This window comes from Stegostoma tigrinum, chromosome 32 (assembly GCF_030684315.1).
Source record: "Stegostoma tigrinum isolate sSteTig4 chromosome 32, sSteTig4.hap1, whole genome shotgun sequence".
In the NCBI taxonomy this organism is placed as follows: Eukaryota; Metazoa; Chordata; class Chondrichthyes; order Orectolobiformes; family Stegostomatidae; genus Stegostoma; species Stegostoma tigrinum.
In genome coordinates, this window is record NC_081385.1 from 35,512,752 (window position 1) to 35,527,839 (window position 15,088).

The following is a 15,088-nucleotide window of genomic DNA, read 5'->3' on the forward strand; positions in this document are numbered from 1 at the left end:
ATTACAAGATGGAAATAAACAAGTTGTGTTAACAGAGCACCCTGCACTTACTTTGAATGTCACAAAGTGCTTCATAGCCAAGGAATTACTTTTCCAATACATACTTGACAGTCATTTCCATAAATATTTTGCAGAAGCGGAATATCATACAAACAAACAATTAAAATGCTTAAGTTAGTCTCTTCTCATTGAATTAGTCCACAGCAAATTGGTAACCTATTTCACACAATGTTAAGTTCAAGCCAATGCAACAAAACAAAGGCTGTCATAGAATAGGCTAAGGATTTGTTTAGATATTGTTTTGAACCAATGAGTTCAGAGATGTTGCTATACACACTTCAGAAACTAGTGGGGCTTAAACCCAGGTTTCCAAACTCAAAGATTTGTGTATTGCCACTGCACCACAAGAGCCCTGACCACATAAACTCTACTGAGGATCTGTTATTCAACCAAGTAACTGCTACTGACAAGAATTAATTTCAACCCCTTCCTACCCATTGCTTTTACTGATATGGGGTGAGGAATTCTTGTATATTAGGCCATTGGTAAAACTATCTGCTTTACTCCACATAGTATTTTGGACAAAGAGGCAGCATTTAGCAGTTTAGTTGAAAAAGAATATTTTCAATTATGTAGCACTTTCTTGTATTGATCTCTCAATCTATTAGACCATACACCATTAGATAGAGAAGCACTGTTAAGCCATTTGGTCCGTCAAGTCTGCTGCACCATTTGAGCATACTTTCTCAAACCCATTCTCCTGCCTTCTCCCTATTACTCAAGAACCTATCGATCTGAATCTTAAATGCATTCAATGCTACCACAGCATTCTGCAGCAATTAACTCCACCGATTCACTACTGTCTGGGTGAAGAAATTTCCCACAAGTCCTAGTCTCTCCTACAAGTGGAAAGAACTTCTCCACATCCAGTCTATCCAGGCCTCTCAGTGTTCTGTAAGTTTTAATGAGACCACTCCCACACCCCATCCCCCTGAACTCTATTGAGCCCAGATCCAAAGGTCTCAACCACTCTTCATCTGACAAGCCTTTCGTCGCCAGGATCTTGTAAACTTGCTCTGGACTCCCTCTAATGCCAGCACATCTTTTCTTACATACCCAAAACTGCTCACAATATTCGGAATGTAGTCTGACCAGAACTTTAAACAGCCTCAACAGTACATCTCTTCTCTGTATTCTAGCCCTCTTGAAATGAATGCTAACATTGCATTTGACTTCCTAACTGCCAACTGAACCTGAATATTAACCATAAGGGAATCTTGAACCACGACTTCCAAGTCCTTTTATTCTTCAGACATTGAAGCCTTTTTCCATTTACAAAATAGTCAACACCTCTATTCTTCCTGCAAACATGCATAATCTCACACTTTCCCACATTGTATTCCAACTGTCACTTTCTTGCCCACGCTTTTAGCCTGTCCAAGTCTCTCTGCAGCCTCCCTCCTTCCTCATCACTACCTGTCCCTCTACCTATCTTTTCATCACCTGCAAACTTAGTAACAATGCCGTCAGTTCCCTCATCCAGGTTGTTAATGTGTAACGTGAATAATGTGGTCTCAACACCAATCCATGCAGAACTCCATTAGTTACTAGTTGTTATCCTGAAAAAGATCCTTTTATCCCCAGTCTCTGCCTTCTGCCAGTCAGCCAATCCTCTACAGATGTTGGTTACTTGTCCCTAACACCATGGGCTCTTATAATATTTAGCAGTTTCTTGTGTGCCCCCACCCCTGTCAAAGGGCTTCTGGAAATCTGTCAGCATAGATTGTGTACTAGAATGTTGCATGAATCTGCTGATCTTCCAACTCTGAATTGAAAGGACTACCAAAGAAATGAACCAAGCTAAATATGAGGCTTGTGTGGTGTAGTCTTAGTGTCCTTAAGTCTGAGCCAGATGTGCCTGAGTTCAAGTCCCAGCTCCTCCAGAGGTGTGTCACCATATTTCTGAACAAGTTGATTAGAAAATAGCTTTTGAAATAGGTAGAGAATTCCATTGAATTTCTCTGTGCTGCTGTTCAGCCTTCATTCAAATCACTTTCAGTTCCAGGTTGGCTGGAACTGAATGCCTTTGTTGTATCAGTCCAGTGCAAACATCTGACAAGTTCCCAATACCAAGAAAGAAACCTGTTTACTACCAATTTAAACAATCCCTATCTCCCAAACCTCAATCATGTGTCCTATTTATTTACCTAACTAAGTTGTCTCTTTGTAAGTCAGGTTTGCTGGGTATTCTGGATACAATAAAATGAGGAAATTTTCTTACTGGAGTTAAACTAAGAGAGCACAGGTGTACTTTGCCAATATGAGAGTTACCACTGGATCAATTAATTTGCACTCTGTGGATAAATATGAGATGATTCATTTGGTAGCAAAATAGGAAGGTGGATTATTATCTGAATGGTCATAGATTGGGAAGGGAGGAGACCTCTGTGCCCTTGTGCACCAGTTGCTGAAGTAAGCATGCAGGTGCAACAGGCAGTGAAGAAGGCAAATGGTATGTTGGTCTTCATAGTGAACGGATTCCAGTACAGGAGCAAGGATATATTGCTGCAATTGTGCAGGGCCTTGGTGAGACCATACCTGGAGTATTGTGTGAAGTTTTGGTCTCCTTATCTGAGGGACGATATTTTGGCTTTGGAGAGATTGTAACAAATGTTTAGCAGACTGATTCTGAGGAATGGCAGGGCTGACATATGAAGACAGACAGGATCAGTTAGGACTGCATTCGTTGGAATTGAGAAGCAGGAGTGGTAATTTCACAGAAACATATGAAGTTCTAACAGGATTAGACAGGGTAAACATTGGAAGGATGTTTCCAATGACTGGGGAGATTAGAACCTGGGTTCACAGTTTAAGGATGAGGAGGAGGTAATTTAGTACTGAGATGAGGAGACATTTCTTCACACAGAGTTTGATGAGCCTGTGGAATTCTCTGCCACAGAACATTGGAGCCAAAATATTGAATGGTTTCAAGAATGAGTTAGTATTAGTGTTTAGGGCTAAATGGATCAAAGGGTATGAGGAGAAAATGGGAACAGCGGACTGAGTTGGATGCTCATTCATGATAATAATAATAATAATGATAAAGCAAGCCTAAAGGACTACATGATCTAATCCTGTTCCTATTTTCTATATTTTCTATATTCCTATCTTATTTCATTATAGTTTCTCACCTTAGACACATAGGAATGACAGACAATTTTTTTTTAGCATACCCTTCCCCATGATAAAAAATGCAGGTGAATGTGAAAAAAAATGTTCCATTTCAAAAACAAACAAAAAAAAGTTCTTCTGAACAGAAGTTCTGGAAAGATCGGGGTAATTGTTGTTATCACTACACAGTGAACCAAACATCGCTTCTGCTACAAAGTGTGAAGCTGGATGAACACAGCAGGCCAAGCAGTATCTCAGGAGCACAAAAGCTGACATTTCGGGCCTAGACCCTTCATCAGAGAGGGGGATGGGGAGAGGGTTCTGGAATACATAGGGACGGGGGAAGGCGGACCGAAGATGGAAAGAAAAGAAGATAGGTGGAGAGGAGAGTATATGTGGGGAGGTAGGGAGGGGATAGGTCACTCCAGGTAAGCGGAGGTGTTCTGCAAAGCGGTCCCCAAGCCTCCGCTTGGTTTCCCCAATATAGAGGAAGCCACACCGGACAATAGATACAGTATACCACATTGGCAGATGTGCAGGTGAACCTCTGCTTAATATGGAAAGTCATCCTGGGGTCTGGGATGGGGGTGGGGGAGGAGGTGTGGGGCAAGTGTAGCACTTCCTGCAGTTGCAGGGGAAGGTGCCGGGTGTGGTAGGGCTGGAGGGAAGTGTGGGGCGGACAAGGGAGGAGTGTGGCTTTTTCAACATTGGGGAAACCAAGCGGAGGCTTGGGGACCGCTTTGCAGAACACCTGCACCTCTCAGTTGTGAACCATTTTAACTCCCCCTCCCATTCCTCAGATGACATATCCATCATGGGCCTCCTGCAGTGCCACAATGATGCCACCCGAAGGTTGCAGGAACAGCAACTCATATTTCGCTTGGGAACCCTGCAGCCCAATGGTATCAATGTGGACTTCACAAGCTTCAAAATCTCCCCTCCCCCCACTGCATCCCAAAACCAGCCCAGCCTGTCTCCACCTCCCTAACCTCTCACCCATCCCTTCCTCCCACCCCAAGCCGCACCCCCCACTACCTACTAACCTCATCCCGCCTCCTTGACCTGTCCATCTTCCCTGCACTGACCTATCCCCTCCCTACCTCCCCACCTACACTCTCCTCTCCACCTATCTTCTTTTCTCTTCATCTTCGGTCCGCCTCCCCCTCTCTCCCTATTTATTCCAGAACCCTCTCCCCATCCCCCTCTCTGATGAAGGGTCTAGGCCCGAAACGTCAGCTTTTGTGCTCCTGAGATGCTGCTTGGCCAGCTGTGTTCATCCAGCTTCACACTTTGTTATCTTGGATTCTCCAGCATCTGCAGTTCCCATTATCACTTCTGCTACAACCTGACATAGCTGGTCTGCTTGATACCACTTAACACAAAATCCAACTGACAAAGCTAATCACCACGCATGGTCAACAGGGATATTTACTCTATTATCCACTCTTGAACTTGTTCTGAATAGAAATGTTGTTTTATTCATCATGACATTAGCCCAGGGAATGGCCATAATATATCAAACCCATCCATGTCTGAAAACTGTCAGAAACTCCTCTGTAAACCTTAGATCCCCACAGTTCATTGTGCAGTATTATGCCTCCATGCTGTATAATTTATAATTAATTCAGCTGCGACAGAGTTGGGAATTTACTACGATAGTCTCTAGATTCAACTCTTTTCTTAGTGAATTACAATCATAATAAAGAGTTATTTACACAGTAGAATTAAACTATAATTCTGTGGCTGGAATGAGTTTTGTTTCATATTTTGTTCCAGGGTCTTGGGAATGTAGCTGACTAAACAATCAATGAAAGTGTGATTCGTTGTTCATACACTTAGCTTACTACTGTCTTTTAAACACTTATTTAATTTTATAGCGCATTGCGAGGCCATAATTTTCAACAGAAGTCCACCAGCATCCACTGGTAAGAAGCCAGACACTGACCATGGGCAATGCTATTTTGGATAACCCTCTGGATGTGAGCTACAGTAAGGAGGAAACATAGGGAGTTATACTGGGCTGTATCTGGAATACTTTCATAGCATTAAAATCTGTGAATGCAGCAATCCGGAGATTAAATGTGCCTCACCCACTGCCTCAGTTCCAAACACGAACATTCATCTGCTGCAGATGGAAGATTCAGTTTGTCTAGGCTCGATTCCCAGTGGACGGTGAAATAGCTTCAAGACATGAAGTCTGAATTCCCTATTGTTGATTTTCCAGTCTAACTCCTAAATTTGTCCAGAAGGGGGAGTGTGACTCTCACATTCATAAATCAATATGTGAAATCAAAATATGTGAAAAGAACAAGTCTTTCAAATTCATGGCTCATTTACTTATCATTCTGACCTTCTGCATATTGATTATTTCTTTTTTTTTCAATAGAATGCACTAGATTCACAGTCTTTTGAATGCATCTTTTATAAAATTGTTTCTAAGTTGTCATGCAAAAAAGTAAAGCAGCCTAACTAGCCTATCAGAAGACTATTAAAAAGAGAAAAAGTATCAAAAGTTGATAAGTCATCCCCTTCTGTAATAAAACAAAACAAAACTATGGATGCTGGTCCTCTGAAACAAACAAAAACAGAAAACACAGGAGAAACTCAGCAGGTCTGACAGCATCCATAGAGAGAAAACACAGTTAAGGTTTTGAGTCCAGAGACCCTTTTTGTTAATTTGAGCCCATGCTCTGCCCTGTAGCTCACCAGGTGATCTAGAGAAATGTGCCATTTAGATTGCATTGACCAACCGAAATTTTAGAAATACATTCATAAGATATGCTTCAGTCCTGATGTAATGCTGACAGTGAATTATCTGCCCTTCTGAATATATTACATTACCTTTCAGGCAGTATAACCTAATAATAATCTCAAGTTTGCATTATCTCTGAGACCATCCCTGACAAAATACTTTAGGCACTGATAAATAGTAACAGGAAGAATATCGAGCAGTAAAACACCCACAAAATCTATAACAATAATTGAATGAAACTTTATTTACTTTTCTACTTATATCAACAGCAACTGTAATACTTTACTTATAACTTGGTTTCTCCATGTTACTACTTGTACCTAGCTACCTTTGTACCTGAGATGGCGTTGTTTGTGACAATATTGCACATATTTCACTGTATTCCCGTACTTCTGCACTTGAATATATGTGACAATAAAGCTTAAATCAAAAAAGTCAAGAAATGCAGGGTGCTCAACTGATGAAACTCCACACACCATGGGAAAAGCTAAAAGAAAAATCAACTAACTTTCAGGGCTAACAAAGGAAAAGGTGGTACCTTGGGCAGGAGTGAAGGTTAATTCTGCTTTCAGTGCAAGACCTTCTTGTGTCATCTTGGTAAAAGAATTGAAGCCAGCACCGATCGCAAAGAATCATTACGAGGCTGACTGACAATTAAAATGCTTGATAGCACTTCTTAAAGAATCAGCTCCCATAACACATCATTTAATGACATTTACAATAGCAATTAGCTGACCAAGAGTAAACAGGTCATTGCAAAGAATTCTAAGCACTGCCTAAAAGGTTGTCATATTTTAATGCTCATTTATTACTGAAAGTTTGAAGAAGACGGGTGAAGCTCATCAGGAGACTTTCTGAGAAACCCTGTTTTGTATTGTATTTTTAATGTAATAAAAGATGCCAAGTGTGTCATAGCAAATGTTAAGACTAACTCACAGATGGAAATTTTCTGCCCAATGTCTGAAAACTTGATTAAAGCGATAGGTTTGAAGTAGTATCTTAACGAAGTAAAATGGGATAGGGAGTTTTTGTTATGAATTAAAGGAACACAGCTATCATGAAGAGTTGTGAGGTTGGAGGAGATAACCACAATAGAAAGAGTTGAAGGAATGAATGGATTTGGAAACAAGGAAGAGAGGTCTAATATTGAGGCATTGGTTAACCTGTGACCACAGAGATGATAAGTGAATGAGTTTTGATGGAAGTAAGAATATAGGCAGCAGAATGTGGAGAGATATCAATTTTGTGGAGGATAGAATGTGGAAGGATTGCACTGGAATAATCATGTCTAGAAGTTATAATCATGCTGGAGGGTTTTTGACAGGCTGAGAAGGGCAGAATGCGAGGATGTTACAAAGACGAAAATATGCAGTGGTAGCAATGTCTTGGATATGGGTCAGAAGTTAATTTAAAAGTTGAAGACTTTCAACAGTCTGGTCAGGCTCAAAAAATGTCAGAGAGAAGAATAAAGTTAATGGTTATGGAGCAGTTTGTAGCATGGAGCAAAGACAATGGCTTTGGTTTTCTTAGTGTTTAACTGAAGGAAATTTCTGTTTATCCAGTAATGGATGAGGGCCAAGCAGTCTGATAATTTCAGAAAAAGTTGAGACGAGCAATGGTGAAATTCAGCTGGTTCAACATCATGTGAAAGCTGACATTATGTATTGGGAAGTTGCTGCCAAGAGGCAATATGTAAGTAAGGAATAGGAAGAACACAATAATAACTCCTTATGGGACACAACAAGTAGAGTTCAGGGAGTTGAAAGGGGAATCATTGCAGATGATTCTCTGACTACAATTAGACAGTTAAAAATGAACCAGGTTTGTGCATTTGGATGTGGAAAGAGTGGACTATAAAAATGAGGAGGAGTAGCTGACTTTTACCATGGTTATAAAGGGCCTCATTTGTGACTTCACCAACTATTTATCAGCGTCTAGTTTGTGAACGTCTGAGAATATCATCTGAAAATTGTTTAGTTCTGTTCCAATCTGCTGCAAGACAGTAGAAAAGGAGACAGTGCACGAAAGTGGGTTTTAGGTACAGGAGATTTCCCATCCACAAGTTCTAATCCACTGAGATGTCCATTATCAAAACTGAGAGCATAAATGTGTCTTCTCACTCACTTCCTTAGTATCCTAAAGCCTCCCACTTTTAATCAACCTGCTCGGACATATTATGACAGATCCCTGGAGCAGATGGGGCGTAAAGTCAGACCTTCTGACCTAGACATGGGGACACTGTCACTGCACCACAACACCTGCTACTGCATATCAACCAGCCCAAACACATTTGTAGCTGTACAAAAACTGCATCATTTGCTAAACCTGCAAGGGTTTGAATTAACACCTCTAGGCAAGTTCAAATTATGGCAATCAGCAATTAGAACAAAAACCATGTGCTAAAACTAGAATTTCAAACCAGGTGTATCTTATTAGCACAGGACCCTTTAAGCACCTGTTTTCACTTTTCCATCAAAATAACCACAAACTAGCAGCACTGTATTTTTGAGGTAAAAAATATTTAAAGCCGTTGCATGAAATGTCTTTAGGGGCATCATTAATGCATTTAAAACTACTATAAGAACATTTCTACAAAAACAGATGAGCTAACTTTATAAAAGCACACAATTACATTTCTCAATTTGAATTTGAATCAATTTGGAATATTTTATGTGCTTTGATAATGTTCATTTTTATATTTATTTATATGTATTCTATTATATTTACACTATATTTAGTATTTTTAATGTAGCAAGCCATCTCAAAGTACTTCAGGAGTGTTATAAAACAATATAATGATATGTTAGGAGTTGTGACCAACAGGCTTTATCAAAGAGGTACGTTTAAAAAAGCTTCTTAAACAAAGTGAGTGAGGTGAAGAAGCTTAAGAAGGGAAACTTAGAGCAACAAACATTCATAGAGCCAGACAGCTGAAGCTCTAGCCACTGGCAGTGGAGCAATGAACAATTGGGATAGAACATGGAACAGTGCAGCACAGCCAGTTCAGTTGTGCTGAACTTTTACCCAAGTAAAAGGATACACAAGAGACATGAATTGTAGGAGTTCAGAGGTATCAGGCAAGAGGCTACAGGGATCCAGAGGATAAGGCAGATTGATTATGTGCACACACACTTTCACCCAATTTGGGCAATAATGGGCAAATGTTGGAAAACTCATTATCGACCTATTGACCACAGCATGAGCATTTTGTCCATTGCCAGCAAGTCCTGGAATGGAAGGTGAATGCATAGCTTTTAACTTGGAAGCATAGTGCTACCTCCAGAAATGTAAAACCTCCTAGCAGTGCTGCAGAGGGATTTGAAAACAAGTGGAAGATGTTAAAATTTAATTGGTGCCAGACTGGCAACCAATACAGGTCAGCAAGAAAATGGTGAAAGGCAACCTCAACTTGACACCAGTTAAGATACAAGCAGTAGTATTTTGAACAGTATCAAGTTTATGGAGAATACACATTGATGGTGCCTGCCAGAACACTGGAATAGTAAACTCTTACCATTGCAAAGGCATAAATGTGAATTCCAGTGGCAGATGAGTTCAGGAAAAAGGGAAAGCAGACAAAATATGAAGGTGAAATAGGAAGTGTTTGTAATGGAGGAGATATGGGTGTAATAAAAGCCTAACCCAGGCCAAAACATGAAACTACAGAAGCAAGTAATTAAATTTGAACTTTGGTAATAGGAAAAATAATTGTAAAATATGTATCTGAGCGTTAAAATAGTTTCAAATATTCTGAGTCACTGGTTTGATTTCCATACCAATTTGTATTTAGAATTTACCTTGAAACCCTTAATTTCCTTTCTATTTTAGAGAAAAGATCCGATCCTGATTCTTCCACTCTTTAAATAGCATAATTTGGAATTGAATCTCGCAGACATTTTATTCAAGCAACTTGGATGTTTCATCCACACTCCTATGTGTTTTTTTTCAATTATCTAGTGCAGTAGCCATGAACAGCAGAGTTAAGAACATTAAATCATCCAAAGTTCATACCATATTGAATGATAGGATAGGGGATATCGGACCTGGGGTACATAGGAACAGATGAAATAAGAGCAGGAATCAATCATATAATCCTTCAACCCTGCTCCATTATTCAATATGATCCCGGTTGATCTATTTTCTTTACAAATTCTCCATTCCCATCCACCTCCAATCAACCCCACTCTCTTGCCAAACAAGAATCTAACTACCTGCTCCTCATAAATATCCAATGACTCTACTTCCCCCATCATCCGAGACAGAGTTCCACACTTACACAGCCTTCTGAGAGAAAAGCTTCTGATCTTTCTCCAAGAGGGCAACCATTAATTTTAAAACAGTGTCTCCTCATTTTGATTAACCCAGGAGAAAAATGCATCCTTTCCACATTCACCTTCTCAAGACTATTCAGGATTGTATACACTTCAAACAACCCACCCCCTCATTCTTCTAAACTTCAGAAACAAGCCTAAATAGGCCAAGCCTGTCCACTCCACCCTCATAAGACAATCCGTTCTTTCTAGGAATCACTTGAGTAAACCTCCTTAACCATTGAGCTGGCTATGGCAAATTTTATATGGAGAGGAGAATAGGTTCAACGAATAAAAATTGATGGGTAGATTTGAGATCAAGTGACAAACTCACAAAAGTGATATCAGATAGAACAAAGTGTGGAACTTCATGCCTCTTAACAGGATGGAGACCGAGATTATAATGGCTGTGATCATGGATCCATACCTTAGCTATTAGCAATTGTAGAATAAGATTTTTGGTTGGACAGTATCGATCTCAAGCTGGGAATTTATTGTTATAATCGAAAAGTGGGATTGATAAACAGCATTTTATTTTCATGATCCATCAATTTTTAACATACTTAATATGTTTTTCATATTAATTTGCAGTCTATATAATGGAATAGTGTGGATATGTCTTGGTTATCATTTGTAGGAGAAGCCATTTCAAGAGAACAAGGTCGCTTTTTTTGCTTACAATGCAGTGGAGGGAGGACAAAACTTGATTGATGAATAACAAAGCGGAAGAATAACTGCTTAAAAAGGCAAGACGTTTCAACAATTAAGGAACAAAATACTCACTGACAAACAACACGGCAATCACAATGTATGTGGGAGCACATAAGAAGACCATTCAGCCCATCTTGCCTTCGGCAGCTCTTTGAAACAATGAGATCTACTCTCGTGCTAACCTGATAGCCCTATGACATTCCCTTATCAAATATGTACTTTTCTTCTTCCAAAGATGTGCATGTTACGTGAATTGGCCATGGGAAAAATACAGAGTTACAGGTACGGGTGGCTCTGGATAGGATGCTCTTAAGAGGATCAGTGTGGGCTCAGTGGATGAATGGTCTGCTTCCACACTGCATAGACTCTACAATTTGTTATTGAGTCCAATTTTTCAGGTATCTTATACTCTTCTAATAAATATTTATCAGCTAATATTGACTTGAACGAAAATAAAAATCAGTATATAAGGGTATGGGCATCTGTGTTTGTCTATATTTCATTTAATGTTTTGCAATATTTTTAATGTCGAAGTACAATTGAAATATGCTGTGTGTTATGCTCTGTGGACTTGGAAGGATAAGTGCATGAGAGAGTCAAAGCTGTGGGATTTTGGGATGTTGTCTGTCAGATTTAGAAAATGCATCTAAAACAGTAAGTGAGTCAACAACTATCAGGGAAAGTTGGCACAGCTGAAGTGAGGAGGCGTTGTGGAAGAGCTTTAGCGTGGGGGCAGTAATAATTCTCATTCCAAAATGGATTTGAGGTCGGGAGCTACCATCTGTTTAGTGGATAAGAATTTACTGAGAGAAGCGTGTCTTCATGTGGGAGAGAAAGGAGCACTCAATAACTACGTCATATTTATCTCAAGAACATCATGTCCAGGTAAATAAAAACATTTCCTGGAGATGACAGAGAGGAACTAGGGAAGTGCATAAGAGGTAAATGAAATATAAGGATATGATGTCAGGGTGAGGTGAAATGGAAGAAGCAGCTGTGCAGCAAAACCATTGGCTCAGATCTTGTTTTGCCTCATTGTCATATTTCTGTGGTTCAATATTTCATTTAATTCTATGATACATCTTTCAATTCAAAATATCATGTCTAATTTTTTGATTAAAATAATGTTATAAAATCTTTCCTACTTTAAATTAAATCAAACAACCAAACAGTAGCCTCTGTTGTATTATACTTGCAGTAAGAAAAACCAGAATAATATTATTAACAGCACCAGATGTGAAATGTTATGATCCTGGCCTGTTGAATTAACCTCTCTCTTTTGAGATTTTTTTTTAGTTTTAAGGGGAATACATTCATTCTATTGAGCAGAACTCCCATTTGGAGCCCTGAGGACTTGGCTGGCCCAGAATTTTTACCTTGGATTTTGTAAAAAGTGTATGGCTATCATGATTTTTGCTTAAATATTTCATACTGCAATGGAGGCTATTGCTGACACTACAATATTCACTGACAACAAAATGTGACGCTGGATGAACACAGCAGGCCAAGCAGCATCTCAGGAGCACAAAAGCTGACGTTTCGGGCCTAGACCCTTCATCAGAGAGGGGGATGGGGTGAGGGTTCTGGAATAAATAGGGAGAGAGGGGGAGGCGGACCGAAGATGGAGAGAAAAGAAGATAGGTGGAGAGAGTATAGGTGGAGAGGTAGGGAGGGGATAGGTCAGTCCAGGGAAGACGGACAGATCAAGGAGGTGGGATGAGGTTAGTAGGTAGATGGGGGTGCGGCTTGGGGTGGGAGGAAGGGATGGGTGAGAGGAAGAACAGGTTAGGGAGGCAGAGACGGGTTGGACTGGTTTTGGGATGCAGTGGGTGGAGGGGAAGAGCTGGGCTGGTTGTGTGGTGCAGTGGGGGGAGGGGATGAACTGGGCTGGTTTAGGGATGCAGTAGGGGAAGGGGAGATTTTGAAACTGGTGAAGTCCACATTGATACCATATGGCTGCAGGGTTCCCAAGCGGAATATGAGTTGCTATTCCTGCAACCTTCGGGTGGCATCATTGTGGCAGTGCAGGAGGCCCATGATGGACATGTCATCTAAAGAATGGGAGGGGGAGTGGAAATGGTTTGCGACTGGGAGGTGCAGTAGTTTGTTGCGAACTGAGCGGAGGTGTTCTGCAAGGCGGTCTCCAAGCCTCCGCTTGGTTTCCCCAATGTAGAGGAAGCCACACCGGGTACAGTGGATGCAGTATACCACGTTGGCAGATGTGCAGGTGAACCTCTGCTTAATGTGGAATGTCATTTTGGGGCCTGGGATGGGGGTGAGGGGGTAGGTGTGGGGGCAAGTATTGCATTTCCTGCGGTTGCAGGGGAAGGTGTCGGGCGTGGTGGGGTTGGAGGGCAGTGTGGAGCGAACAAGGGAGTCATGGAGAGAGTGGTCTCTCCGGAAAGCAGACAGGGGTGGGGATGGAAAAATGTCTTGGGTGGTGGGGTCGGATTGTAGGTGGCGGAAGTGTCGGAGGACGATGCGTTTTATCTGGAGGTTGGTGGGGTGGTGTGTGAGAACGAGGGGGATCCTCTTAGGGCGGTTGTGGCGGGGGCGGGGTGTGAGGGACATGTTGCGGGAAATACGGGAGACGCGGACGAGGGCATTCTCGATCACTGTGGGGGGAAAGTTGCGGTCCTGGAAGAACTTGTACATCTGGGATGTGCGGGAGTGGAATGTCTTATTGTGGGAGCAGATGCGGTAGAGGCGGAGGAATTGGGAATAGGGGATGGAATTTTTGCAGGAGGGTGGGTGGGAGGAGGTGTACTGTAGGTAGTTGTGGGAGTCGGTGGGCTTGAAATGGACATCAGTTACAAGCCGGTTGCCTGAGATGGAGACTGAGAGGTCCAGGAAGGTGAGGGATGTGCTGGAGATGGCCCAGGTGAACTGAAGGTTGGGGTGGAAGGTGTTGGTGAAGTGGATGAACCGTTCGAGCTCCTCTGGGGAGCAAGAGGCGGCGCTGATACAGTCGGCCTCCTCGTTCTCACACACCACACCACCAAGCTCCGGATACAACGCATCATCCTCCGACACTTCCGCCATCTACAATCCGACCCCACCACCCAAGACATTTTTCCATCCCCACCCCTGTCTGCTTTCCGGAGAGACCACTCTCTCCGTTACTCCCTTGTTCGCTCCACACTGCCCTCCAACCCCACCACACCCGGCACCTTCCCCGCAACCGCAGGAAATGCTACACTTGCCACCACACCTCCCCCCTCACCCCCATCCCAGGCCCCAAGCTGACATTCCACATTAAGCAGAGGTTCACCTGCACATCTGCCAATGTGGTATACTGCATCCACTGTACCCGTGTGGCTTCCTCTACATTGGGGAAACCAAGCGGAGGCTTGGAGACCGCCTTGCAGAACACCTCCGCTCAGTTCGCAACAAACTACTGCACCTCCCAGTCGCAAACCATTTCCACTCCCCCTCCCATTCTTTACATGGCATGTCCATCATGGGCCTCCTGCACTGCCACAATGATGCCACCCGAAGGTTGCAGGAACAGCAACTCATATTCCGCCTGGGAACCCTGCAGCCTAATGGTATCAATGTGGACTTCACCAGTTTCAAAATCTCCCCTTCCGCAATTGCATCCCTAAACCAGCCCAGTTCATCCCCTCCCCCCACTGCACCACACAACCAGCCCAGCTCTTACCCTCCACCCACTGCATCCTAAAACCAGTCCAACCTGTCTCTGCCTCCCTAACCTGTTCTTCCTCTCACCCATCCCTTCCTCTCACCCCAAGCCGCACCCCCATCTACCTACTAACCTCATCCCACCTCCTTGACCTGTCCGTCTTCCCTGGACTGACCTATCCCCTCCCTACCTCCCCACCTATACTCTCTCCACTTATCTTCTTTTCTCTCCATCTTCGGTCCGCCTCCCCCCCTCTCCCTATTTATTCCAGAACCCTCACCCCATCCCCCTCTCTGATGAAGGGTCTAGGCCCAAAATGTCAGCTTTTGTGCTCCTGAGATGCTGCTTGGCCTGCTGTGTTCATCCAGCCTCACACTTTGTTGTCTTGGATTCTCCAGCATCTGCAGTTCCCATTATCTCCAATATTCACTGAGCCTTTTTTGTGATGTAAGGTTAACTCGCCCTCAGGTTAGGAACACAGCCCAATAAAGGAATTGTCCC

At 42.4% G+C, this 15,088-nt stretch overlaps 1 protein-coding gene across 10 annotated transcripts in view; it reads right to left on the reverse strand.

Moving 5' to 3' along the window:
- fli1 (Fli-1 proto-oncogene, ETS transcription factor) overlaps positions 1-15,088 on the reverse strand; it is a 70,339-nt gene that overhangs the window by 41,138 nt on the left and 14,113 nt on the right. The gene's annotated exons all lie outside the window — the stretch shown is intronic.